Source organism: Triticum aestivum, chromosome 4A (genome assembly GCF_018294505.1).
Source record: "Triticum aestivum cultivar Chinese Spring chromosome 4A, IWGSC CS RefSeq v2.1, whole genome shotgun sequence".
In the NCBI taxonomy this organism is placed as follows: domain Eukaryota; kingdom Viridiplantae; phylum Streptophyta; class Magnoliopsida; order Poales; family Poaceae; genus Triticum; species Triticum aestivum.
Genome location: NC_057803.1, coordinates 347,713,775 through 347,728,240, shown reverse-complemented (window position 1 = coordinate 347,728,240; position 14,466 = coordinate 347,713,775).

Genomic DNA, 14,466 nt, shown 5'->3' with positions numbered 1-14,466 from the left:
TTGAGGTAGGGCCTCGTGAGTCCCGCGCTGGCTCACGAGTGCCCACACACACCTCGTCTAGCCCTGCCATGCAAGCCACGTGTCAGGGTGGGCTGTACACGCCCCGGGGGCTCTCCGCAGCAGGGAGACCCCCTCCCACGCCCCAGTGGAAGCACCATGCTCCGCTGGCCGTCAACACTGCTGAGGAGCAGCTATGCCCATGCACAAGCAGAAGCGCTACACTTCGCGCTGGTGATAAACAACTGAGGGCGGCCCCACGGCCGTACCAACCATAGGGAGCCCCAGAGCTCAATGTCCGGCCTCACCGCAACGCCTCCCCTCGGGAGAGCCACGCGAGGGGGCTGGGCAGGGGGGCCGCGCTTGGGTCACGCCCAAGCGTACGCCGCCCAACCAGGTCCCTCGGACTTGGTCATCGCACGCCCCTCCCGAGCCGGGCCTTGGCGAGGGCAAAGGTATGGAGAATGTTTGCACGTCAAGGGGGACTCCTGAGCATCGCGACTCAGGAGCCTAACTTGTCACGTAGCCCCTCACTCCTTGGTCCGTCCTGGTTTCCGGTCGGCCCAACGGCGATTGAGGTATGCGCGGGGCCGAGCTCTGCCGACGTAGAACATTAACCTATCCTCGTATGTCCTTCCTATAGGTTGTTTTCGCGTCAAGGGGGACTCCTGAGCATCACAACTCAAGAGCCTAACTGGTCATGTAGCCCCTCACTCCTTGGCCCGTCCTGGTTTCCGGTCGGCCCAATGGCGGTTGAGGTATGCACGGGGCCGGGCTCTGCCGATGCAGAACACAAATTAAATAGGAAGAAAACCGCAAAATCTCAAAGAAAATATTATAATACATATTGTTCTCACAATATCAAATGCAAGTTTAACGCCTTCACGAGGCATGGTGCATGTTGCAGGAATAAAGTAGAAAAGTAGCCGCAAGTCACCCCTGGACATTGTTGGGACTTGCAAAAGGTGCCCCCTCTTGGGTAGCGTTGCCTTCACCTCCATCACAGGTCGAGGGCGCGGGGGCGAAGGCGTCAAACTTCTTCAGCAAGGCTTCCACTTGACCCTTCACGGCTGCGGCGGCAGCCATGCAGTGTTCGTTAGCTACAGGATCCAGCAGCTCGTCAAGACGAGCGCTGGGGTCGCGAAGGTGCAGGTGGCTGAAGACCCGTGTCAGCGCGGCTGAGGAAAGGACGCGAGCCTCTGCCTTCGCCATAGGACCGATGCCCTCCATGACTTCCTCGAGCGTCTTCACAAGGAAGGGAAGCAGCTGAGCAGGGCCATCCTCGTCGATGGTCAGCGGCTTCTCCAAGCCCTTCTCATACAGTGTCTTCAGCACCACGCAGGACCTCTCCTCGAAGGTCGAGAAGGCCGTGTGGTTTTCGGCAAGAACCCTCGCCTTGGCGTCAAGGTTGTCCTCCTACGCCCTCGCCTTCCGCTCCAACTCCTCTAGCCGGCTTGAAAGTGCATTATATCGACTAGAGGGGGGGGGGTGAATAGGCAAATTTTATGAAATTCTTCACTGACGAATTTGCCGGTGAGGAAATTCCTTGGCGAAGAACTACTAGCAACGGAATAAGTACTCAAACGTAAACATAACAGAATACAAGCATAGTCATCATGATGAAATGAAGACAGGCACAGAGTACAGGAAACGTAAGCACAAGATAACACAGGATGAAGACAAACAGACTGAAGAAATTGAACTGAGGAAATTGAGAAAGTCTTCAGTCAAAGTCTTCAAACACATATATGAACAAGCACACAACACAATTATGAGGAAATGAAAGAGTTGAGGAAATAGAACCAGTAAGCTTGGTGAAGACAATGATTTGGTAGACCAGTTCCAACTGCTGTCTCAGTTGTACGTCTGGTTGGAGTGGCTGAGTATTTAAACTCAAGGACACACAGTCCCAAACACCCAGTCCTGAACACACAGCTCAGGACACCAAGTCCTCACCGTATTCTCCTTGAGCCAAGGTCACACAGACCTCGCCCAATCACTCGTGGTAAGTCTTCAGGCGACTTCCAAACCTTCACAAACTTGGTCACTCGGCGATTCACAATTCCTCTTGGATGCTCTAGACCATGACGCCTAACCATTTGGAAGAAGCACAGTCTTCAAAGGTAACAAGTGTCGAATCCACGTAGGATCAATCTCTTCAGTGATGCTCAGTCACTTGGGGTTTGTAGGTGTTTGGGTTTGGGTTTTTCCTCACTTGATGATTTTTGCTCAAAGTCCTCAGAGGATGGGTTGCTCTCAAATGACACGTGTCAGTTTCTCTCGGAGCAGCCAACTAGCTAGTGGTTGTAGGGGGCGGCTATTTATAGCCTAGGGAGCAGCCCGACATGATAAGACATAAATGCCCTTCAATGATATGACCGTTAGGTGAGTAGATATTTTGGGACAGCTGGCGCATAGCACAACAACGGTCGGAAATTTGAGTATCAAATTCCTCAGGGCTATCATGTTCCTCACTGTGTAGGCAAACCGCACTGGCGAATTCCTAACTCCTTAGTCAGAACAAATTCCATAGAAACCAGAAGAGCTTCGTCTCTGTCAATAAAGAAATTGACTGAACTGTATGAGATTTCCAATGGCTTCACTCGAAGGGATTGATAGGTGTAGGATTTTGAGTTGAGCATCACATGGAAATTTTTCCTTAGTATTTCCTCGACCCCCTTTAACAGTACCGTGTTTCCTATGACTCAAGAAAGAGAAAGTGAAACTACGAAAACAAAAGTCTTCACGCTTCATGTTCCTCGAATGAATACTAAGTCTTCAAGGTCACACCATTTTCTTCACTTTCAAAGTCTTCAGAATGTCTTCAGAAATACAAAGTCTTCAGTCGAAGAACTTCATTTTTAGGGGTCGACTTTCTCTGTAAATATCAAACTCCTCATAGACTTATAGACATGTGTACACTCACAAACGCATTAGTCCCTTAACCTATAAGTCTTCAATACACCAAAATCACTAAGGGGCACTAGATGCACTTACAATCTCCCCCTTTTTGGTGATTGATGACAATATAGGTTAAGTTTTCAACGGGGATAAACATATGAAGTGTAAATACTGATATTGAGGAATTTTATTGCAAGATATAGAAGAACTCCCCCCTGAAGATATGCATAGTGAGGAATTTGCTTTTGAAGCAATGCACACTTGAAGATTTGAATCATGGAGATCTCCCCCTATATCTTGTAATTCATACACGCATTTGACATATCACAATGAAGAATTTGAAATGCATGATGAAATATGCTGACTGATGTAATTCAGCATGCATGCAATAATATTTAACGAGGAATAAGCATGCAGAAAAAACGCATCAAGAGTATCAGAGCACCATCGGGTTTAAGTTTACAACTCGATCCAATAAAAGTCTCAGAAGAACGAGAGTTGTAACTTAAAAAAAACGCCATATAGAAAGACCCGCTTGAAGACTAACTCAAAATTCTCCCCCTTTGTCATCAAATGACCAAAAGGATCGAATATGAGGACTAATGGCCCTGAAGAATATCAAGTTGATGAAGGAGCGCCAGCATTGCTGGGGTCGTTTGTTGTAGTAGGGCCTGCCGCAGTGTCGCCCAAGTCTTCATTTTCATCAGTGTCGCGCGATTAAGAATATGAGCTGGCCACCAGAGAAGGAACCTTGACCTTCTTGAATTTCTTCGGTGGAGGTGCAGACCAGTCAAAATCTTCCTTGAGACCCATTTTCTTCAGATCGTCTTCACCATATAGATGTGACAGGATTGCCCAGGTGCGACCGAAGACTTGATGGAGGTAGTAATGGTTTTTCTTCATTGCATTGTGTGTAGAAGTCATGTTGCGAAGAAATGAACCAAACTGACGCTTAACCCATTTGTGATTTCGATCCACCTTCTGGTGAAGACTAAGCAGAAGTTCACGGTCAGTCATCACGCACGGAGCAGTGGCTTAAGGAGTGGACTTGGGTGCATTGGTAGAGTCATGTGTGGCAGAGTCATCATTGGTGGAATAAGAAGCGGCTTTGCGAAATTGACCATCCAATGGACGAATACCTTCATCTATAACAGCTGGTGCCTTGGCCTTTTCATCACCGAGGAATTGGTCTGCTTGAGGACTTCAATTGGGGGCAAGTAGCTGAGGTGATTCTGAAAATCAGTTTTGTAGTTGAGTGAAGACATTGTCCTGAGGAATCTCATAGTCCAAGGTGCATAAGGCTTCAGCTCAAACGGAGACAGTGCAACATTTGCCAGAGTCCTCATGAAGAAATCGTGATAATTGACAGGAATGTCATGAACGATGTTGAATACCAGATTCTTCATGATGCCAACAATTTCCTCATCAGATGAGTCGTGGCCTTTGATAGGACTCATTGTCCTCGTAAGAATACCATAGACAGTTCTTAGTACATACAACAATTCCTTCATGAGGAATTTGGTTCTTGGTGCCTGACCTGGCTTCAAAGGTTTCATCAGCACCTGCATGTAGTGATTTGTAAGCTCAGGTTCACTGTAGATGCAACGAGCCTCTTCAAGGGGAGGACTGAGTGGTAAGGCACGAAGCAATTCAGAAGCTGGTGCAGTGTAGTGAGTATTCTCAGGCATCCACTCCAGCACCCATGAATTCACATCTTCAGAATCTCCTGTGATGTGCAGCGTTGCATAGAATTGAAGAATCAGTTCTTCATTCCAATCGCAGATGTCAGAGCAAAAGTTTAACAGTCTAGCATCATGAAGAACACTAAGGACTGGTGCGAAGCACGATAGAGATTCCATATCCACGTGAGGAATATGCTCATGATAGAAGATTTTCTCCTTGTTGAACATCACTAAGGAGTACAAATTAGCTTGACTAGCAGTCCAGAAACGCCTCTTCCTAATGCGAGCAGAGTTATAGGGGTTGTAGTCTTCGAAGAATACATGCTCGCCAAAGAAATCATCAACCTTGAACTTTTGCTTGCATGAGAATGGATCCTTTGGCTTGGGCAGAGGAGTGTCAGTGAGTTGCATCACGATCTCAGGAATCGCAATCTCAAGTTCTTCAGGCCGAGGAATTTCTGGTTCCTCTTCAGTGGCAGGCTGCATCTTTAGATGTTCAGCAGCAACAATTTCTTCAGCACTAGTGGCTGGAATTTCCTCATGCATAGATGAAGTGGGGTGAGTTTCTTCAGAGCCCATTTTAACAGTTGGTGCAGGCGACTGAGGGATTTACTGCAGCGGTGTGAACATTGGAGAGTTTGGATGCTGACTTTCCCAGAATTCATCACTTACTATAGGTGTGGAGCAGCCAACGTCCACATCTTCATCTTCCATTTCTTCAACGCGAGCCTCTTCAGCTGTGAACTGAGGCATGGGCGAGGAGATGACAGGTGTTGAAGAGATCACATGCACTTCAATTTCTTCATCAATCTACTCTGACGAAGCAGCAAAATGATTTTCTTCATCAGATCCGCTTGGGATATCATATTCTTCACCAAAAGGAACAAGGTCCTTTGATGGCCTGGTTGAGATGGGAACGGCATCAATGGGATTAGTAAATGAACTTGTCATAGGCTTCATCTTCTTCGGAGCTGAAGACTCTGAAGCAGCTGATGCTTTCCTTTTCTTCACTGCAGCGTGCTCTGCAGCCTTGGTCTTCTTCACATCTGATGCAGGTGGAATGATTGGAGTTGAGGTTGGCGCAGGAGCAGCTGAGGAATTTGGTTGATTTTCGTCAGGCACAGCTGATGCAGTTGCCTTGATTTCTTCAGTTTTTTCAGGCGCACCACTAGTGGATGCTCTGGCAATTTCTTCGGCGCCTGGAATGCAGTCATCAACCATGGAACTCACATTTTCTTTAGCAGCCTGATTTTCATCAGCGGTGCTGGCATGTTCTTCCGTCGGCTGAGCAGATGCTTCAGCCTGAGGAACTTCCTATTGCGTTGGGGCAGCAACTTTGGAAGTGAAGTTATCCCCAAGTTTCACAAAATGAACCTTGGCTCCAAGCCAATCAGCGCGATATGCGTCAAAGTCATCACTGAGTTTCTTGATCTCAGTTTGAATAGTGACAAGTTCTTCAGTTGTCATAGAGACAACGCTTTTCTTCATATGGCGCTCTTTCTTGTATTGCGCTTTCTTGATCTGCCTGGCCTTCTCAAATTTCCACTTTTCTTCTTGAATGAAGTGGGTTAGCATGTGACTTTCGCCAAGAGTCAGTTTGAAATCAGGCATGGGAGTGTTGGGGTCCTTGTGCCAAACGTCAATGTATTCGAGGATCAACTTGGGATCCAAAAGCATTGGCACATCTGTTCCCTTGGCTCTAGCGGCCCGGACTTGCCGATCTCTGATGATTTCTGCAAGTTCATCATCATCAGCTTCGTCTTCTTTAGACGGCACTTGGAAAGCGACTTGCTTCTTCTGAGGACTTGGTCGAGGACCGCGTCCAGCAGTTGACTTTGTCTTCAGCAGTGAGGGGACAGCTGAGGAACTTGGTGCAGCCGAGGAACTAGCTGAGACACCCGAGGCAATGGATATGCCTGTAGTCCTTTGGCACGAGGCAAGATGCACAGGTGCCGAGGACTTTGTCAGAACAGTTGAAGACTTTGGCGGTGGAGCTGAGGACTGTTGAGGAACAGGAGCAGCATGAGGAATTGGCCGTGAGGGCTTTGAGGATTCTGGCCGTGAGGGCATTGCTGATGAGCTTGGCCATGAGGGCATTGTTGGTGAAGCATTTGGCTTGCGCGCAGGCTTCTTAGACATAGCCTTCTTTGGCTTGACAGTAGAGGCCTCAACAGAGGCAGCAGCAGCAGCAGAGTCTTCATTGAATTTCCTCACTGCTTCTCTGGCTTGCTTAGCCAACTTGGCTTGGCACTTGGCCCATTCGTCAGGATAGTCCTCACCGCGCTTGAGGCTAGTGGGATCAGCTATTTGGCCAGGTGCCAATGGAGGTCTTGGGCATGGAGGATTGAATGCGAATTTCTTCATGTACTTGGGAGTGACATATCTGTAATCCCTCCATTCTCTAGCCCATCTCCTCTCTATCTTCTGAATGCGCACCTTGCGCTCATTCTTGGTTTCCTCAGTAGGTGTGCAGTACCCAGCATATATTTCATCAGGGATCTCAAACGATGTATTGACCTCAGGCCTCTTTCCTCCCTTCTGTGGCTTCTTACCATCAGCCATTTTCTTCAGTTGAGGAATTTGGATAATTGAATTATCTGAAGAAGTATGCAACTTTTCTTCGAGGTACGCTGCAAATGAGTTAAGTTGATGAGAACCTAGTGATTCAGCAGCTGACATGAGTATCTATGAACAGAGTATAGTTGCGAGGAATTTGGAGAGGTCATATGCGTTCTCAGAAGATTTTTCAAAAAGAACAAGTTTGAGGAATTTGACCAGATGAGTCTTGAAGAATTTCACTAAGCGTTCTTTGTCTTAGGTTCCAGAGTTGTAAAGATCGAAGATCCACACAATTGAGGAATCTTGAAGAAAAATGATGCTTAGAGAAACAAATCAAGAACATATGACTTGTGAGGTGTTTAGTGTGTGAAGCTATGAAGAAAAACACCTTTGAAGATTTTGAAGATAATCATTCGAATCAACGAGCGCAGTAAAAGTAACTTTTAATTACCCTGGACGAAGAACATGACGAAGAGTGAGGTGTAGAGATGAAATTCGTCTGTGTAGACCTTCCACGCCCTAACTCCGCGGAGGAAGACGACTACGGCGGCGGTGGAGTGAAGATTTCCGCGGGCGGCGCGAGTACGTCGGTGACGAGGTCGAGGCACTGAAGCTCTTCCTCACCAGCGACGATGAAGTAGCGGCGGCGCTAGGGTTTGAGAAGCTCGAGCTGGAGAGAGAGGTCGAGCGGAGTAAAAGAAGTGAGGAGGGAAGGAGGGGTATTTATAGCCACGGTGAAAAAATATTCGCCCGAAGAAATTGGACGAACGTGCCCCTGACCCTTCTCATCCGCTTGACAAGTGTCACCCACGTACTGAGAGGTGGAGATCGTGTGCGATCGTGGGTGAATGGATAAGTGTATCATGGGATGAAGAGCGGTTTGAGCGGCAAAGCCGAAAATTTATATAAGATGGGTTTTAAAGTTCCGTTCGCAATTTCTTTAGCTGACAAGGACACAGTGAAGATTTTGAACGAGTTTCAAATAGAACGCACATGAAGAATTTGTGAACAGATTGGGTTGAGTATAGCATAGAGGGGAAGGGTCCGATCACATTGACTTAGCAGAAAAACCAACTTGAAGACTTAGCAAAAAGTGAATGCTGTAGAGGACATAAACTTATATATATATATATATATATATATATATATATATATATATAGCCAATGAAGAAAAACGACGGAAACAGTGAAGACAGTGCAAAGTTGAAGAATATGATTAATTGAGGAATTTCAACTTTTGGTGGTGGCGTGACCCACCATATAAGAATGATGATTTCAGACACCGCGTACAATTATCGTAGGGTTCTGAGAATCAAATTCTTCGTTAATTTCTTCACACTAAGAGTGTTATTCTTCATTGATTGAAGAAAAACGTTTCTTCATGTGTTGCACATCTAAGTCATCAATTTTGCATAAGTGTTAGGATGAGTGTCCTTTTCAAAGAACGTTCGAAGATTCTAGGATATTTAGCTCACACCGCAACTTGCTAAATCTCTTCTCATCCAAGGGATTTGTGAAGATATCGGCTAGCTGTTCTTCATTCTTCACATGCTCAATAGAAATGTCGCCCTTCAAGACATGATCACCAAGAAAATGATGACGAATCTGAATGTGCTTAATCTTCGAGAGCTGAACTGGGTTGTGAGCAATCTTGATGGCACTCTCATTGTCACAGAAGAGAGGCACATTCTTCCTGTTGATGCCATAGTACTTGAGAGTTTGCTTCATCCATAGCAATTGAGCACAGCAAGAACCAGCGGCAATGTACTCAGCTTCAGCAGTAGATAGTGATACGCAGTTCTATTTCTTCGAGGATCAATAGACCAAGGATCGTTTGAGGAAATGACATGTACCAGATGTTGACTTGTGGTCCACACGATCACCAGCATAGTCAGAGTCAGAATATCCAACGAGATCAAAAGCCGAGCCCTTGGGGTACCATAATCCAAGTGTTGGTGTGTGAGCTAGATATCGAAGGATATGCTTCACAGCCTTATGGTGTGATTCCTTTGGTGTAGCTTGAAATCGGGCACACATGCAAACACTAAGCATTATGTCTGGCCTAGATGCACATAGGTACAATAAAGAGCCAATCATGGAGCGGTATACCTTATGATCGAAGTCAATACCATTTTCATCAGTGCACAGATGGCCATTTGTGGGCATAAGAATTTTGACGCCTTTGCAATCTTGCATGCCGAATTTCCTTAGTACATCCTTGAGGTATTTCTCCTGAGATATGAATATGCCATTGCGTTGTTGACGAATTTGAAGACCTAAGAAGAATTTCAATTCTCCCATCATAGACATTTGATATTCTTCACTCATCATATAGGCAAATTCATCACTATAATGTTTGTCAGTGCAGCCAAAGATAATATCATCAACATATATTTGGCACATAGACAATTCACCATCATAAGATTTAGTGAAAAGAGTAGGGTCGAGTGAACAGGGTTTGAAGCCTTTCATCATGAGGAATTCCTTCAAGGTATCATACCATGCCCGTGGGGCCTGCTTGAGACCATAGAGGGCCTTGTTGAGTCTGAAGACTTTGTTAGGATTCTTTGGATCTTCAAAACCTGGGGGTTGAGCAACATATACTTCTTCCTCAAGCTTACCATTGAGGAATGCACTTTTCACATCCATTTGATATAAAGTGATATCATGATGGTTAGCATAAGCAAGTAATATGCGAATAGCCTCAAGTCTAGCAACAGGTGCAAAAGTTTCATCGAAATCAATTCCTTCAACCTGTGTGTAGCCTTGGGCTACAAGTCGTGCCTTATTCCTCACCACAAGGCCATTTTCATCTTGCTTGTTGAGGTAGATCCACTTTGTGCCAATGATATTGTGCTTGCGAGGATCTGGACGTTTGACCAGTTCCCAGACATTGTTGAGCTCGAACTAATGTAGTTCTTCTTGCATGGCCTGAATCCACTCAGGCTCCAGAAATGCTTCATCTACCTTAGTGGGCTCTGTAATAGAGACAAAGGCATAGTTCCCACAAAAGTTAGATAAATGTGAAGCTTTTGAGCGTGTGAGAGGACCTGGCGCTTTGATGTCATTGATGATCTTTTCAACTTGCAATTCTTTTGCAATGCGAGGATGAGCTAGTTGTTGTTGAAGAATTTGATCAGCATTCTCTTTAGCATCATTTTCTTCAGTATTTTCTTCAGGTGCATTAACTCGACGTTCTTCATGTTCTGGAATGAATTTTTCAGCAGATTCTTCAGTAGGAATGACATCGTTGGTAGCCTTGAACTTGATAGTTTCCTCAAGTGATGGTTCATCTATCACAGTAGGTAGGTGCTCTCTTTGTGAGCCATTAGTTTCATCGAACCGCACATCTACAGTTTCAAAAACCTTGTGAAGGGCGTTGTTGAAAACTTTGTAGGTGTGCGAGTCCTTTCCGTAACCAAGCATAAAACCTTCATGTGCTTTCGGTGCAAATTTTGAGTTGTGATGATGATCTCTAATCCAACATTTAGCACCGAAGACTTTGAAATAACTTACATTGGGTTTCTTATCAGTGAGGAGTTCATAGGCAGTCTTCTTGAAGAATTTGTGAAGATATACTCTGTTGATGATGTGGCACGCAGTATCAATTGCCTCAGTCCTGAAATGACGAGGCGTTTTGTATTCATCAAGCATAGTGCGAGCCATCTCAGCAAGAGTCCTGTTCTTGCGCTCCACAACGCCGTTCTGCTGAGGAGTATAAGGAGCAGATAACTCATGAGTAATACCAAGTTCATCAAGATTGTCATCGAGACCAGAATTCTTGAACTCAGTGCCATTGTCACTTCTGATGTGCTTGATCTTCACACCAAAGTTGGTTGAAGCCCTCGAGGAAAATCGTTTGAGGACTTCCTGCACTTCATGTTTCTAAGTAACAAGGTGTACCCATGTATAACGAGAGTAATCATAAACAATAACAAAGCCATATTGAGATGCTTCATTTGAAACAGCAGAATAATGATTAGGACCGAAGAGATCCATGTGGAGCAATTCAAATGGGCGAGTAGTGGTCATGATAGTCTTCGCTGGATGCTTGGCCTTTGTCATCTTCCCAGCTTCACAGGCTCTGCACAGGTGATCCTTGAGGAATTTGACATTCTCGATGCCTATGACATGCTTCTTCTTTGCAAGCGTGTGCAAATTCCTCATGCCTGCATGACCAAGTCGTCGATGCCAGAGCCAGCCTTCTGAAGCTTTTGCAAGTAGACACACGGCTGGTTGTGGTCCTGTAGAGAAATCAACAATATACAGGTCTCCTCTCCTAAAGCCTTCGAAGACTTTGGAATTGCCAGCTTCCATAACCACAACACAACGGTATTTGCCAAAGACAACAACCATATCAAGATCACAAAGCATTGAGACAGACATAAGGTTGTATCCCAAGGACTCAACAAGCATGACTTTGTCCATGTGTCGATCCTTTGTGATCGCAACCTTACCTAAACCCAATACCTGACTTTTGCCTTTGTCGGCAAAGATGATATGCTTCAGATGCGACGGAGATAATGGAGTATCCATTAATATATTCTTGTCACCAGTCATGTGATTTGTACATCCACTATCGAGGACCCATTCAGTGGCTTTGGGTTGATCATCCTACAGATGAATTAGTGCACCTTACAAACTCATATACTTCATCAGTGAAGAATATGACATCAATTCATCAGATCAATTTCATCAAGCAACATAACAGATAAAGAAGTGTGAGGACGTGAGAAATGAAAGTTCATTGCTTCATGATTAGCCTGCGTCCTATCAGGCATACTCAGGTCTCCAGCAAATTCTTTAGATGATTACGTACGTCTGGAGACCTGACCCTGCAGAAGAGATTAGTTCTTTTTCTTCACCACCCACATCTGAACGAGTGGCAAAGAGTTCATCACTCTGCGAGCTCCATATGAGACGGGATGGCATAGAAGCCAGTCCATTTCGTTTCACATAAGAGGGGTTAGAATAAGCATAAGAGTAAGCAAAGAAATTCTTCGAGGACTTATGGACATAATGATTTGGAGAATAATGCACATATCCATAATCCTTAAATCTTCCCTGCGACACAGACGGGTTAGCATGATGATGTTCATATGAGGAATTTGATCTGGGGTTCCTATTCTTCACAGGTGGCGTCATGATGACATTCACCTGAAGATTTTCAAGGCATCTTTTGGGAACCCAGATTTTCTTCATAGGGGAATTGTTCCTGTAGTTAGTGCCAACATATCTAGCAAATACTTCACCATTCTGATTTTTGAACAGTTTATAGTTGGAGTCAAATGACTCATCATCAGAACGAGAAGATTCACATGTAAATCCAGATAAGTTAGATGGATCAACTGGAGATCCCATGTAGTTTTGGGGTACTGCTCAGGCTTCCAATATGTACCATCGGCGTTGAGTTTCCTCTCAAAGGCAATACCCTCTTTCCTATGGTTCCTGTTGAGGATCTGCTTTTTAAGTACATCACAAAGAGTCTGATGCCCTTTGAGGCTTTTGTACATGCCTGTCATGTACAATTCCTTTAGCCCTGCATCGTCAATGATACTAGCAATGTCCTCAGATGAGGAATTAGTGATAGCAGAGGCATGTGAAGAATTTGAAACATTAGCAGGTGAAGAATTAGCATATTCACGTTCAATGCATTTCAAACATGGAGGAAAAAATTCTTCCTGAGAAGCATTGATTTGTTGAGCAAGTAATGAATGCGCTCCTTCTGAAGATCTTCATAACTCACTCTTAGCTTCTCAAGATCTTTCTTTCTTTGAATAAATTCATAAGGAAGCTTCTCATGATCCGATAAGAGAGTGTTATGATGACTTTGAAGGTTGTCAAGCTTGGACTGAAGTCTCTGAAGATTTTCAGTCAAAGTTTGAGCGCGATCCATTTCTTCACCCAACATATCATCACTTTTGTCTAGCATGTTTTGAACCTTTTCAAGAGCCCTTTGTTGTTTTACAGCAATCTTAGCAAGTTTAGAATAGCTGGGCTTAAGGTTTTCATCAGATTCATTCTCACTTGATTCAGAGGAGGTATATTTGAGTACCTTGGCACCCTTTGCCATGAAGCAATAGGTGGGAGCATAGTCATCATTCCCTTCATCAGCCTTGTTGGTGAGGTCATTTTCTTCAGTGTCGGAGATAGACTTGCTGATGAATGCAGTAGCGAGAGCTAGGCTCGCCACTCCGGATTCGGACTCATCAGATGTCTCCTCTTCCTCATTTTCTTCAGATTCAGCCTCAGAGTCCATTTACTTGCCAATGAATGCCCTGGCCTTCTTGGAGCTGCTCTTCTTGTGATATGAAGGCTTTGAGGATTTTGATGATGAAGATTTTGTGGATTTCTTCTTTTTTTTCGCATCATCAGAACTATAATCCTTGTATTTCTTCTTCTTTGATTCCTTTTCCCACCGAGGACAATCTTGAATGTAATGTCCAGGTTTCTTGCATTTGTGACAGAGCCTCCTCTTATAGTCACTGGATGAGGAATCATTGCTCCTTAAGGGTCTTCCAAGGTGACCACGTCTTGAGAGCTTTTGGAACTTCTTCACGAGGAGAGCCAGATCATGGCTTATTTCTTCAGGATCACCAAGGCTGCTACCAGAGTCTTCATCTTTGGACTCAGATACCGCCTTGGCCTTCAATGCGTGTGATCTGCCATAGCTCGAACCATAGAGATCTCTTTTTTCAGCAAGTTGGAACTCATGAGTATATAGCCTCTCGAGAATATCAGCTAGATCAAGTGACTTGTAATCAGCACGTTCTTGTATCATCAATGCCAGAGTGTCAAACGAGGAATCAAGCGATCTCAGCAATTTCTTCACCACCTCATGGTCGGTGATGTCAGTGGCACCAAGTGCTTCAAGCTCATTTGAGATGTTAGTGAGGCGATCGAAGGTTTGTTGAACATTTTCATTTTCAAGTCTTTTGAAGCGATTGAAGAGATTGCGAAGAATATCAACTCGAGAGTCACGCTATGTTGAGACTCCTTCATTCACTTTGGACAACCTGTCCCAGATAAGCTTCGCTGTCTCCAAAGCACTCACCCTGCCATACTATCCTTTGCTCAGATGGCCACATATGATATTCTTCGCTTGAGAGTCGAGTTGCTTGAATCTCCTCACATCAGCAGCATTCAGAGAAGGTGTGATTGAGGGAACACCATTTTCTACAACATACCAGAGATCGTTATCAATTGCCTCAAGATGCATTCGCATCTTATTCTTCAAGTAGGGGTAGTCCGTCCCATCGAAGTTAGGACACCCAGCAGAGACCTTGATCATACCTGCGGTCGACATAACTAAAACTCCAGGCGGTTA